Below are 13,529 nucleotides of genomic sequence, written 5' to 3'. Positions count from 1 at the left end.
GAAATGCAGCAAACATTGAATAAAGCTTTTTTGGACGTTGATAAGAGGTTTTCCTTACCTGAGAATTCAGAATTATGATTGCAGCAGAACAGGTATCCACTAGGCCTGCCAAACATGACTGCAATTAAAGCAACAGACAAAGCATCTCCTGTTTGCTGTGAGGTCCAACAACCCACATAGAACAACAAGAAGTGAGTCCTTTATAACATTTTTCCAGTGCTGTTATGTCATGTGGACACACAGCAACAGCATTCCCCTCTTTGACAAGCAACAGAGAATATTAATGGAGCCTGTTTCTGCAACTGACAACGAATGGACTATTCAGATTCTGAGAAATTTATATTCCATTGCCAATGATCCTGAGTCATCAGGCTTTGTGGAGTCAACTTATACATTTCCTGTGCTGGCATAGTGGGCATTGTGCTCTCATTGATCTATATATGTAAGTGAATATGTAAATGTAAATGTAAATAGTAGCTTCAGTCAGTAAAAGGGAGTTTTTGTTCTGGACTTTAAAGCTATGTGCTACCTCCTCATGCTAGGAAATCAATCTGGCAAAATCTCATTTATTATCTAGAAAATAATGACGAGTGCGAACTAATATTCTTAGTAAAATAATTGCAGACAATAGTAAGAGGTGGGAGTACCTGTTTGCTGTAGAATTCAAGGTTCGACAAACACGTTTCAATGGAGAACTCGGTCTCCTGGCTACCACAACAAAGCAGGCAGGATATTCTTTTTGCTTTGAGCACAGAGCTGTATACGTTAGTAGTCTGTGCAGGCTGATGCCTATTTGTGGAAGAACCAACTCATGTTGGTTTACATTTGCAGTTTCCCACAACATGATTTGATTTCAATATCCACTGATAACAGAGCTGATGCATGCTCTTAAGTGTTCAAGAGGAACTGAACTTCAGAAAAGATACTTTTGCTGAAACGAGTTCATTTTCACATGTTCCAAGATAAGCTTCACGTGGCACTGTACATCAAGCCCTCCTAGCTTCTTACCCCCCAGGGAATTCTTGCAAATCGAAATCCTCTGTGCCTTAAATTTTAGAAAGAAAATGATGCAGCATGGGAACATCCACTGTATAGTCATTAATATCATTAGAGTACTGTACTGGGAAGCACATCTGCCCTTCTTTACATAACCTCCAAATATTTAAACTGGAAAAATGAAGTTTAAACTGAGGGACTTTCAGATTTGCAGTGCACAAATGCTGCATTAGGGGGTGTTGATGAGTTCTCAGGGAACATTTAAAAGTTCCAAGAAAACACAGAAGACTTTAGGATCATTGGCTAAAAATGGATGACAGACCTTTCTGGCTCCAAAGAGAAAGTCTCTTGCCTTCTCCCCACTCATCCAGGGATGCATGGATGTAAGTAGCAGTTTCATTTGTTCATCCTGAAAGCACCATGCATATTCTTCACCTTACAGAAATAATTGCAGTGATGGTGTAGTGTAAGTTTACTGTAGGCACAAATCTCACCTGGAGCTGTTATCAATGGCTAGCTTATGGCATTGCTTTTATGTGCTGAGTTGGGAGCTAAGGCTTTAGAGAAAGCCAGTGGAGTCAAGAATGTCCTTTACAGTGGGACACAAAGATGTACATGAGAGGTTTATTGCTTTTATTAAATGTTCAGTGAATTCAGTTATGCACCTAACATTACAGCCTATGTGAATATCTGAATTGCAATTCTCAGTTCAGAAATATTGGTCAAAAACTGTCTCCTACGTTATGATGATATCTTTCCATTCGTAATATTTCTGACTTCTTTTTTGGATGTGATAGTTGTAAGCATCAATCCAATGAAAAGGAGATACCACCTAAATATATCTTAATGAGCAAGAATAGTATTTACTGTCTCTCTCTCTCTCTAGATATTTATTTATTTATTTATTTATTTATTTATATTAAACTACTTAATCTTTTGGTAACTAGTAGGATTGTTCTTCTCTATGGAATGTAAGCCAAGTTTCAGCTGGGGAAAAATAATTGCATTACATAAGCACACATAAAAATAGACTGACCCACATCTATAACAACAAGATCATATTATAATAAAATGCTATTTCTTGTATCATTTCCTGAAGGCAGAAATCACCTATATAAATGGACTTGTATGAGGAAAGCCATGTCATATTTGGCTTATATGCTGGTTTACATTCATGTGAGCCAAAACATGAACTGTTTCTCTTTTGGTGCAGCTCTGTTCTGTAGTGAAGATGGGTATTCAGGCCTGTGTATCATGATTTGCATTAGTATCAGAAGATTGGTATAAGATCACATGGTCCAAGAAGAAGAAGAAGCTGCATGCAAAAAATACTATGCAAAATTAAGATTTTTTTCTTCTTTTTTTTTAAATTTCTGGAATAGGCCACAGTGCTGTACAGTTTTGTTTAGGTTACTACAACCCATCAGAATAAGGCTCTACTAAGCACAGTTCTGCACACATCAGGGAATCAGCAGCTGCAGATTTAAATAGGATAAGAAACATTATATAAACTTACTGCACATGCTGGTTCTCCTGTTGTAGTAGTTAATATGTCAAGACATGCTTATAGAAACAGACACATGCATATGTGCATGGCAGACAAGGTAGGTGCTCGCCTGGAATTCAAACCAATGTGTATTTACAACTGCTGTTGCCACCCCTCTCTTGCACAGCTTGCAAATTCACAAGCTGACACAGTATATTCCAAATATTTTAAGTTGTAGTTCTCTTCAAAGCTAAAAGATGGAAGTATAACATGGTAATTGTGAATATTTAATACTTTAAAATTCTCACAGGCTAGTATCATCAAGCAATATCTGTTCCTAAACCAACAGACTATGTACAACAAGAACACCTTTCTTTAACTATAGCTGGCATTACTGGTGCTCAAAGCCAACTTACGAATCCTTAATGCTTAGTTAACTCAGAATTATTTTTCTTCACAGTAAGAGCATGATATACTCCAAGGTAATGAATATTTCCATACCAATTTCTATTTTAAATTCTTAATTTTATTGTCTATAGCATTTATTTTTATTTATTAATGTCACAAGAATTCTTTCATAACAGAGAAATTCTCTCCACTATTCTTTCATAACTGCTCCCTAATATTCTAACAGGTGAAAAATAAATGTTGGTAGAAGCTAAGTGTGGAAAATTTCAGCCTAAAATACTTCTTTAAGTAATGAGTCACTGAAAATAGGGATTTAGAATGAAAACCATTTCTAACCTTGTTGCATTTGCCTTCTTCTAGCTCAAATATAGAGTTCACAATACGAAGGCTGTGTGTTTATGTTTCTGCAGCCTAGACCTGGTTGCTTAACCAATAACCCATAAATCTAACCAGTCAAGTACAGCATAGAAAGTGCAAAAACTGGGGGTTTTTTACACTGCTTAGCTTCTCTGCATTAACACAGATGTAAAAGTAGCCACTTGAGGCAAACTGAGGCTCCAGTCTCTACTTGACCTTAGCTGAGAGAGTTTAATTTCAGTGTGCATTGACTCAAACTTATTTCAGCTGACTGTTAATAAGAGCCAAACCCAGCAATTCTCCATGGTGTAGAACCACATCTCTTTAAACTAACCAAGAGCACACGGTAATCTTGCACTGGTACCATCCAAACAACTTTTTTCTTGCTTCTGTTCCAAAGTGGACTGAATTAAAAAACAATTTTACATCAGAAATTTGCCGTAGTTCGTAGTTCAAGATCAGTAAGGTATTTAGCAGATCAGTTCTGCATAACAACTGATGATTAGTCCTGCTAGCACATAAGATCAGATAGATTGGGAAATCACACCAGTATTTCAGGGGCTTAGTGGGTTAGATAGCAATATTTAAACTAAGTGCAACACTTCAGTCAGTAGGGCACTGATCCCTCAAACAATGTGACTGCCTTATTCTCTATGTATCTGTGTGAGATTGCAATGGTGTGGGTTTTATATATGTTTCTACAATTAAAATAAAATTTAGAAGATAAAATGCACTTCCAAATCCACTCAGTGACTGGTCAGTCAAAAGCCCACAGAGATCAATAGGGCAGTAATTTTCAATGTGAACTGGGCTCAAAAACCTTTATATCATTTTGAAAATTTTGCCCAAGTCTAAAAACAATTGATTTTTTTCTGGAGCCAAAATGTCATGCGCTTCGTGGATCATCCTGGAACTCCAGGAAATATCTCTGACATTGAATGTTCTGAAAAATAAAAGTCATTGTGTTTTACACAGACTCGGCATCTGGAAAGACTGATCTCTGAGACCAGAGCTATGTGAATTGAAGCAATTAAACGAAGTCACTGTAGTGCTTATACAAAACTGTTGAGTGTAGCTCTCTCTACAGACCCCAGTGATCAATAGAGATTCATCTGATCTTACAAAGATCTTTCCTATTAGACTTCCTATCAATAGCTTTGTGAAACCTTAACTAACAACTTCCTAGAGGGAAACATTTAAAAAAGTGACCTATAAGCGAAGTAAGAACCACATTGACAGATTCACCTTACTAGGGCATGCCATTCACTGCACTGATTTAAAGTTTACCTGCAATTAATCCCATACTTGGCAACTGGAAAACATAGGAAATCTATTTTGAAACATAGTTTTCAAATTGCAGAAAGGAATAAATCAATTGAATCAAAGTCTTAATAGGTGTTCACATGTTGTTTGGTTTTTTTTAATGTAAGGATGGCCATTTAACAGCAGGGGTATTAAGTTGCAGATCACATAACAAAAGTTTAATTTCCTTGGCTGTATCTGTTCTCAACTTCCAAGTGTTCTGGGGTACCATGTCAGCTCAAATGTTCCTTTGTTGGTCATCCCTCAAGGCTCACCCAGTGTGATGCAGCATAATGTCAGCCCAGGCAACTTGCAGAGACTTTGCACAACTGTGGAGCTTGTGAGAGAGCAGCTGAATTTTACCCAGGTCAGGAATGCACAGCTGGGAGATTTCCCCAGCTCCAGTAATGCTCCCATCCCCACTCATCCACCCCAGTCACTCCAATCACACGTAACTGAGGAGAGCCTGTACACTCAGATGGTGAACTTAAAATGTCTGTCATCCATGTATAAAAGCTGCTGTGGGCCACAGATAGCTCATTGGGCATGGGTAAATAAGTAGCTTGTTCTAAGATCTCCCTTTTTGACTCCTGAACCCAGACTTTGCCTGCAGTTCATCTGCTTAGTAACTATTTCCAGCAAGTAAATACAAAAGTAGTTTTTGATAAACACATTGGCAGGAATCACTGCTTCCGAACATCTCCCATACCCCTCTGGCAGTCCAAACACATGCTGCATTGAGTGTGAGGATAATATATTAATCACCAGGTCTTTTACAAGCGAAAAGAAAAGAGTAAAATCTTGATACCCACAGATCCAATGCAGGAAGTGTTGGTACTCTTGGACTCAGCAGAGCCTGAGCAGGAGCTCTTCCAGCCAGCTCTTCACTGCTGCGATAGGAAAATACATCAAAGGAGTCACACAGGACATTCTGTGGTGACATCCACTGGATGGCAAGTGATTAGATTCTTTGAAAATTTAGATTATATCATTCAGATATCTTGAGGTAAAAAATAAAAGTTGTACTGAATCTTGTCAAGTAGCTTAAAAATCAGCAGTTCTGATCTTCAAGGTGAGAAAACATTTTGCTTTTTCAATATGATAATCATTCATTCCTATGAATAGAAGCTGAATGAAAAAAGAGTCCACTTTGACCTGTCTGGAATACCTACTAAGAAACCTGGATCTAAGTGAGTGAGGAGCAGCCTAAATTAAAACAGATAGGAGTATGACCTCATCCTTATTATGCATATAAGTATTACATATATCAAAATATGTAACAGTTTTCTTATAATAGCATAAACACGGTATTTTTTGTAAACTGCTGGAAAGGTTGGCCTTAGCCTTGAGTAATTCTGTGAGGATGGTAAAAAGATAATTGGAAGGTAGTCTTTAGGCATACATTTTTGTTTTAATATTATTTGTGTTTTTAAGCACAAAACCTTGAAGTTGCTTTGAGGTTTGGCACCTTGGAAGTTATTCCACTGGAGACAATTAATACACTATGCTTCCAACTGTATATAGTATTACTGAATCAGATAGCACAGTCTGTAGTGAAGATGTCCCAACATTTTTCACTTCTAAACAGCTCTTAGAGTTAGTTTGTCAAATGAGTTTTGAGATGAAAAATTTCTTATTAGTTGCTTTTTCTCAGCTTTATTATTTTCTTGGTTTTTTCTCAATTTACAGATATAATAATGTAGCTTTTATGAGGAAAGGGGTAGACAAAAAGTGAAAAGTGTGTCATGTTGCCCATATTGAAAATGTTCTGGGTTTTTACATTAAAATTTTTACTCCATCCAGTTATTGAGGTAAAAATATTAAATTTGACAAGCTTTATGCTAGAGAATTATTCATGCTGCTCCTCTTTAAATCTATTCACGTTTGAAAAATTTCATTATGCAAGTGTTCAGAAAATACTAGCTAGATATTTAGCTGAAAATTCTGGAAAGTCTGTCTGCTCTGGACCCACTCAAGGCTGCAGTAACTTAATTCTTCCTGTGATTACAGCCAAGCTCCACAAAAATGTGTGCCTCTCAGGGATCTTTCTGTTGACAAGGTACAGAGGAGAAAACAAATTAATTTGAATGCAGTGTAGACAAAAGTGAAATTTAGGAGTTAGTGGCTATGTATGTGCAGAAAGAAATGGAAGGAGTGTGATGAGCAAGAGGGTGGGACAATGAATTGCCAAGTGTATATGCAGGAGACTGGGACTGGGAGCTCGTGTGGAAGATGAGGTTTAGGGGATGACAAACAACCATGGTGCACAAAGGAAGAGAAATGAGGTTAGCTGAACAAAGGGCCAGGACAAATATGTGAAGAGAATTAGATGAAGCTTCCAAGGCAAGAGGTCAAAAATTAACACCAGTTCTACCAGGTGTTAAATAGTACAAGAGGGCTAACCTGTGGTTTGAAAGTTGGTCAATGGTTAAGTTGAACTAATTGGGTAGCTGAGAAGACAGTGTTGTAAAAGGCATAAAGAATAAGATTCAAACAAAACAAAACAGCATTTAAAAGCTGCAATGCAAGGTTAAATGTAAACTTTTAACACATAAGAAATGTGGGCATTGACACTGCTTTTGAAACTTTAATTTGAACCCTTGGGCACAAGCATAATGATACACTCTTATGGCATGATGATAGACTATTTCTTGTACAGAAACCCAGCCTTACTCAGGGAACCCCATTATAAGAAATCTCCTCTGGGTTTCCACAAGGTTATATATTGAAGGTTACAAAGCTCCTGCTTCATTGACTCTGGCAGTCAGAAGGTGTGAAATGCATTAAGCAGTGGATTGCTAGAAGGAAAGCCACCTGCATGGAGATGCTGAAAATTAGGTTCTTTCTTTGCCTCTGACAGTTTTCATATAATACTAAACAAGTAATTTCCAGATGGTCACTAATTGTTCATTTTCAGAGAGCCACCCAAAGATCTGAGAACTAGCTTCAAATACTGTGGGCTAGTCATACCTGAATTCTACTGGAACAATGCTTCAGACATGATGGATTGAGAAGGTGTGTCCTTGGCACATTGGACATTGGATATTACAGAATAGTTTGAGTTTAAGTTTTAGCTTTCCCAGTCCATGGCAGTTAATGCTTCTCATCTCAAACTGTTCTTCAGGTCCAGATAATTCTCCAAATAGAGAAATGTAATTTAATTTGTGTATTCCAAAATATTTCAAGTTGAATATTTCAATAAACAACTCTCTTATTTATGCAAAACTACATGGATTTGTTTGCTTCAACTTACACATCTAGTTCAGTCCTACAGGGCTTTTGGCACTTTTTTGATTAGCTTGTGATTCATCTCAAAGGGTCAACTGTGCTCTTGAATTAAATACATAAAGAGAAAAAAATAAACAGTTTTCGAATGAGAAAATCACTGTATCTTGGATTTACTGAATAAAATCTATGTGGTAAAGCTCTGTAACTAAAATAGAACCTCCACTTTTGGACAGAAACCAGAATACAGTCTGGAGCTACAGGAGAATATCATGTAGACAAATTAATTTCAACAGAACAATAGTTTGAAGCATTGTATTAATTTTATTTTCAAGCTCAAGAAACACAGATTGTGATTCTTTCATACCCAAGCAGAGTTCATTAAATGACAGATAATGTAGGAAGATACAGAGCCAAAAACGTGGGTTAGAAAAGGAATATTTTTTGTAGTAGCATGGGAGGATGAAACTCAGAAGAGCCTTTTATATCTTTTAGTGACTCAGGTATTGCACACTCAGATGAGTGCCTAACAGCACAACAAGTTTGCAGTGCAAATTCTCAGGCTAGAGGGCTGAAGGCAAAGAGTTGCATGAGGGAACTGGTAAGTGTGCCCAGATCAGCTGAAATCAAACTCAGGGCACCCCTAATCCTGAAGTGATGTTTACAGCTCATGATGCTGCAATTAGAAAAAGCAAATGCACACACACACACACACAAAAAAAAGGCAAAACAGAAAAGAAATTCACTAAGTGCATCAGAACTGCAAATAGCACAGAAGAATTTAAATATAATACTAATTCAGAGTACTAAATGGTGGAAACTTAACTTAGAACCTGTAATTTGCTAAAGTCTGTCTATTTTTTTTCCTTTTTCTTTTTTTTCCCATTGTGAACATATGCAATGTGGCACCTTGCATTAACAGGTCTCATATCACCTTTCTCTGACCCAAACAACTTCATACTACAGGAAATATTATTCTCCCACATAAATGTAGACTGATGGCAGATACATAGGAAATCTAAGGCCTCCTAAATTCCACAGAGAAAGTTTAAGCAAGAAATAAGAAAACTCCTGAGACCCTGCTCTGTTTCTTAATACAAATGTTAGCATAAAAGAGACAATCCTTCCCTTTCTAAAAAGATCACTCAAAAATAAGGATTTTTTTTAATTTTAAAAGTGTATGAGAATGTATGCTTTCAACCTCAAAAAAAATTCCTTTTTCATCAGAAAAGTTAACAATCTGTTACAGAAAAATGACTTCAGCCTTCTAGGCTGTGAGAGTGCCACTGCATTTGAATTACAGATCTGAAATACTGCAGGAGTTTACTCCAAGCAATTTTCCTTTGAGTAAGACAATGTCTTGTACTGAAAATAAGTTCATGAAATTAAAAAAAAAAAAATCTGAGACACTAAATAGATCTTTAAACATTCATTTAATTTTATTTAAAAGAGCCCCTTCAAACCATAAAAGGGATGATTTAATGCAAGAACTGGATCCCCTTACCTTCTACATGAAAGAAAAGCCTATGAAGGAGCTAAATTTTCAAGAGTAGTTCATTTGCAAGGGAAAAACTCATATCTGTATATTCAGGTCAATGGTCTGACATTTTGGCTAAAAACTCTGAAAACATTGGTTTTGGCATCGCAATAAGGTGACGTTGCAAGTTCCAGCAGGTATGATCTTTTGTTTTCACAGCCCACAGCCAGAATGAGCCATTAGACCCTGTAGCTTTAGCTCCTGTAGGACACAATTATGTTTAAGCCAGACCTGTTACTGCTTTCTGTTCAAAATTAAGCTATTAAGTTAGATGAACAAGGCTGCAGTGCCCAAAAGAGTAAGAGATTTGTTGGTCACAGTCAGAAAACTGGACATGGAAGGTAACACTTGTGCCCAAGGCTGTGGCAAGATCTGAGAGCCCAATAGGTGATGTGATCTCAGAGGATGAGCCACACTTTACACAGCAGAGGAAGAAAAAATCCTCTCTGTGTTTGGCAAATTTAATGTGGTGGTTACTCTTTTCCACCTCCAAGTCTGGTAAAATCTGCATATATGAGGACACATTGGGGAGGACAAGAAAAGTGGAGATCCTGCACAATGCCTCAAAGCATGAACTGGTTCTGCCTGAGGTCCCATATCCCAGTGTGGCTGATCTCTGGTACTTAAAGGGCTATTTATTAAGAAATTTGGGATAGCTTGCTTGCACATTGCTAATTGCTCACGAGGCAGAAAAATGCCGTGCTGATTCTTTCTGGCTAATAACTAATGGCCCTGTGCAAGAGATCCCATTGCAATGATTGCTTTACTGCACAGTTGAAGTTTAACAGGCACACAGAGGGCGATGCCTACCTTATCCCTGAGGCCTCTGGAGGGTGGCAATAAACATCACTTCACTGGACACAGACCTGGCAAAACCAGAGGGAACTGCACACCTATTCAGTCAGCCCAGGGGACCTACTACACTTTTTCTCAGGAACTGGATTAAAGCAAATCTTTTTTAGTATGAATTTGGCTTGAGGACCTGACTTTCCTAAACCCTCTGCATATTTTTTAAAACTGTCGATTTGCCACGTCAATAGAAATTAAATTAGAACGCAAATTTTATTTTTGATATTGTGACACAAGTAAGCTACACTAGCATTTAAAAGATATCCCAAGTCAGAATTGCCGGCCTATTTCCTTAAGAAAATGAGAGTACCACTGCTGATCCTTTGTTCTTAAGAACCATTAAATCTCAAATAACCTAATCCACAAAAGAACCTGTGAAAACAGATTTCAAATAAAAACTTATCAAGGAGGGATATCAACATCATTTAATGACACTGCAAGAACATAATACTTAAATATACATTTATATATACACATCTGAATTTTAGGAAAGTAAAATAGGCAAGCAAGATAGCATTTGTCTGACTCCTGCTTTTAAAAGGGATCTGACAGGTAATGTCAGACCAATGAACAATAGAGAAGTACACTAACAGACACAAGGCCTATGCCAATTGTCTCTAATGAAAGATCACAGAATATTTATTTCCTTGCATTATGACAGCAACAGTGAAGTTTCACTGGTGTGAAATGGATATAAACAAGATCTTGAGTATGTTAATGTGTTAATGAGTTCTTATAAGTGACCACAAATAGCACTTGTGTATGGAAATGTGCAGCAGCTGCTTAGAAAAGCCATCCACTACTGCAACATTATGAGGGAAAAGGAAAGGATAACATCATAAGAGGTTCTGCCCCTAGCTGAGGCTCTGTGTGAGGCGATGGATGCAAAACTCTCCAAATCAGAGATTTGTGGCACATGAAGGATTGGGCACTGTAAAATGTGAGCATTCACACAGGTCCTGTACAGCTGGGCACATATGAAAAGGGATTCTGGTTTTCAAGTCTCTTTTGTCTCTGTTGGCATGTGCCACTCACTATCTCTTGAGTCCCATGGAACATACCTGGTACCTAAAACTGAATGATGGGCCTGAACTCTGGCATTTTTCCTGTGTGATGTGAAGTTAAAAGCTTTAGTACAACAGACTTAATTTAAACAAGCAAACAGAAGCAAATATGATATTTACTTACTGTAGGCGATTTCAGTACCTAAGGTTAAAGAGCCATCTATTTCTCTGGTGTAATTCCACTGGTTTCAACGGAATCAGGGCAGGATAAATTTGATGCAATACGTTCACCTGGTCACCTAGCACACAGCAGAGACGTTCCCTTTGTGTGGAAGGCTGCACACAATCAGTTTGCCATCTAGTGGCAACTATTTTGAGCACAGACAGCAATTTAAACCGGTATGTGATTATTTTAAATAGCGGGATGTGTTAAATCAACTGAGGTGAATGAAAACACACATTTTCAGGTAAAAGCTATTTTGAAGCCTCAAAGGGTAACTGTATGTATACCCAGAATTGTACATTCAGACAGGAAAAATATCCTGACTCAAGTTGTCCAACAAAAGCATTTCCAATTGTGCTAATACTTTCTGTACAGTGTGACTGGATATATAGATCACCTGTAGCATCTTCCATAAAAGAAGATGGAACAACATACTGATGATTAGACACCTTCTAATTCACCCATCTCCTGCTCCTGTCAATATCTCTCTGGGATTAAAAAAATGCTGTTCCTGAAAATGTTCACAGTCAAACTGGCCCTACCTGAGTAGTCTCAGTGTTGGAGCTGCAGCTGCTTTTGTGGGAAAAGCAATGACATGGCCAAGTCAGACTGTTTGTATTAAAGTTATGAGTTACTAATAGAAAGACTAGTCACAGCTAGAGATCAAATGCCATACCTCCAAACCCAAAGCAGCTACCAGAGTCTGCTCAGGAAATGCAAAAAAGATGTACTTTTTGGTGGTGGGTGGTCTGCTAGTACTCATGCATTTATGTGAGTGGGTTTATTTTCCCTACTTTTAATGTTAATTCAGTTGTTCTTAAAAGTGACTGGACATTTATCTGCTTGTAGTACTTAAATCACCTTTGTTGCTATACTATTCCTTGACTATTAATACCATATGTATTGGGACATAGGAAATGTACCTGACATAGAAAAAGGCTATTATCCTTTTATAATTGCTTCAGACTCAAAGTGACAAAGACTTCTGCCCTTCTTTCTGCAAAAGAATTTCCATAAATTTAATAAGAAACTTTAAAAAAACATTAAAACCAGTGTCAGAATACAATGTTCCTAGACCTGATTTTAAGATGGTAAAAAGATACAAGTCCTGCATGTCTGAGTTCTGTTGAGAGCCTATTCCATAATGATGGAGATTTAATACTTAAGAGCCAGCTGATGTCAGTCGGTCTAGAAGGCATGCCAATAGCTAGCAGTACCTAGCCTCAGTGAGTGACAGGAACCAAAGAGTGACAAAAGGTCAGCTATGAACACAGGTCCTCCAATTTTAGAGTATCCTGAATTGGCAGGGGAATCCCCAAAAGGCTGGAAACTTGAGTAACATAGCGTAAAAAGTTGGATTCAGGGAAGATTTTAGGCTGCTGAAATTCATATTAGGATGTCATTAGCTATTATCAAGCAGAAAACTATTTAATAATGAATTCTGTTAAACTGGAGTTGTACTAAAGAGCTGTTGACGTGCATTTTGGAGATGTCATAAATACAATTTTGTTTGTTTGTTTTCTGACAAATATCAGCTGTATTTAATGTCAGAGGAGCACTGAAATTGAGTAAAAATTCTTTAGATGACAACATTTATCATGTTTTAGAGCTTAATGATATGTCTGCTTACACTAGTAGTCAAAAATATAAATATACATGGATGTTTCATTGGGTTACTGTATGCATCTGTATTCAACCTCCTCTTCAGTGATCACAGACAAATGCTCAATTCATTGAAAATAGACTTTAGCCCCATTTGCCAATCTAGCTGTGATAAAGTGACTCGCATTCTGTTCTGGGCCATGAATCATGGTCACAAGAGTTAATTAAAGTCCTAATGGCAGGGTCAACAGGGTCAAGTGAATGAGTTTGTCTATATGTAATTAGGGTTGAACAGACGATAATGAAATGCAACAGGTGTAACCTAACATCAGAGAGCAGAAGCTGTCTGATGTATTAAAGTGCTTGACCTGAAGATTCAAAATTGCTTTTGGAGTAAAAGGTTGGAAAAAGTACCTTTTTACTTGTAAATGGAGGAAATTTCTCTCTAGAATGAGACAATGCCCCAGCACCATCTCTACTCTCATTTTCAAACCTGCTAAACTCAAGCAAGTGAGTAATGCAGTTGTCTCAACAGCACAC

The sequence above is a fragment of the Agelaius phoeniceus genome, chromosome 3 (genome assembly GCF_051311805.1).
Source record: "Agelaius phoeniceus isolate bAgePho1 chromosome 3, bAgePho1.hap1, whole genome shotgun sequence".
Classification (NCBI taxonomy): domain Eukaryota; kingdom Metazoa; phylum Chordata; class Aves; order Passeriformes; family Icteridae; genus Agelaius; species Agelaius phoeniceus.
Note: the sequence above shows the minus strand (reverse complement) of the source record.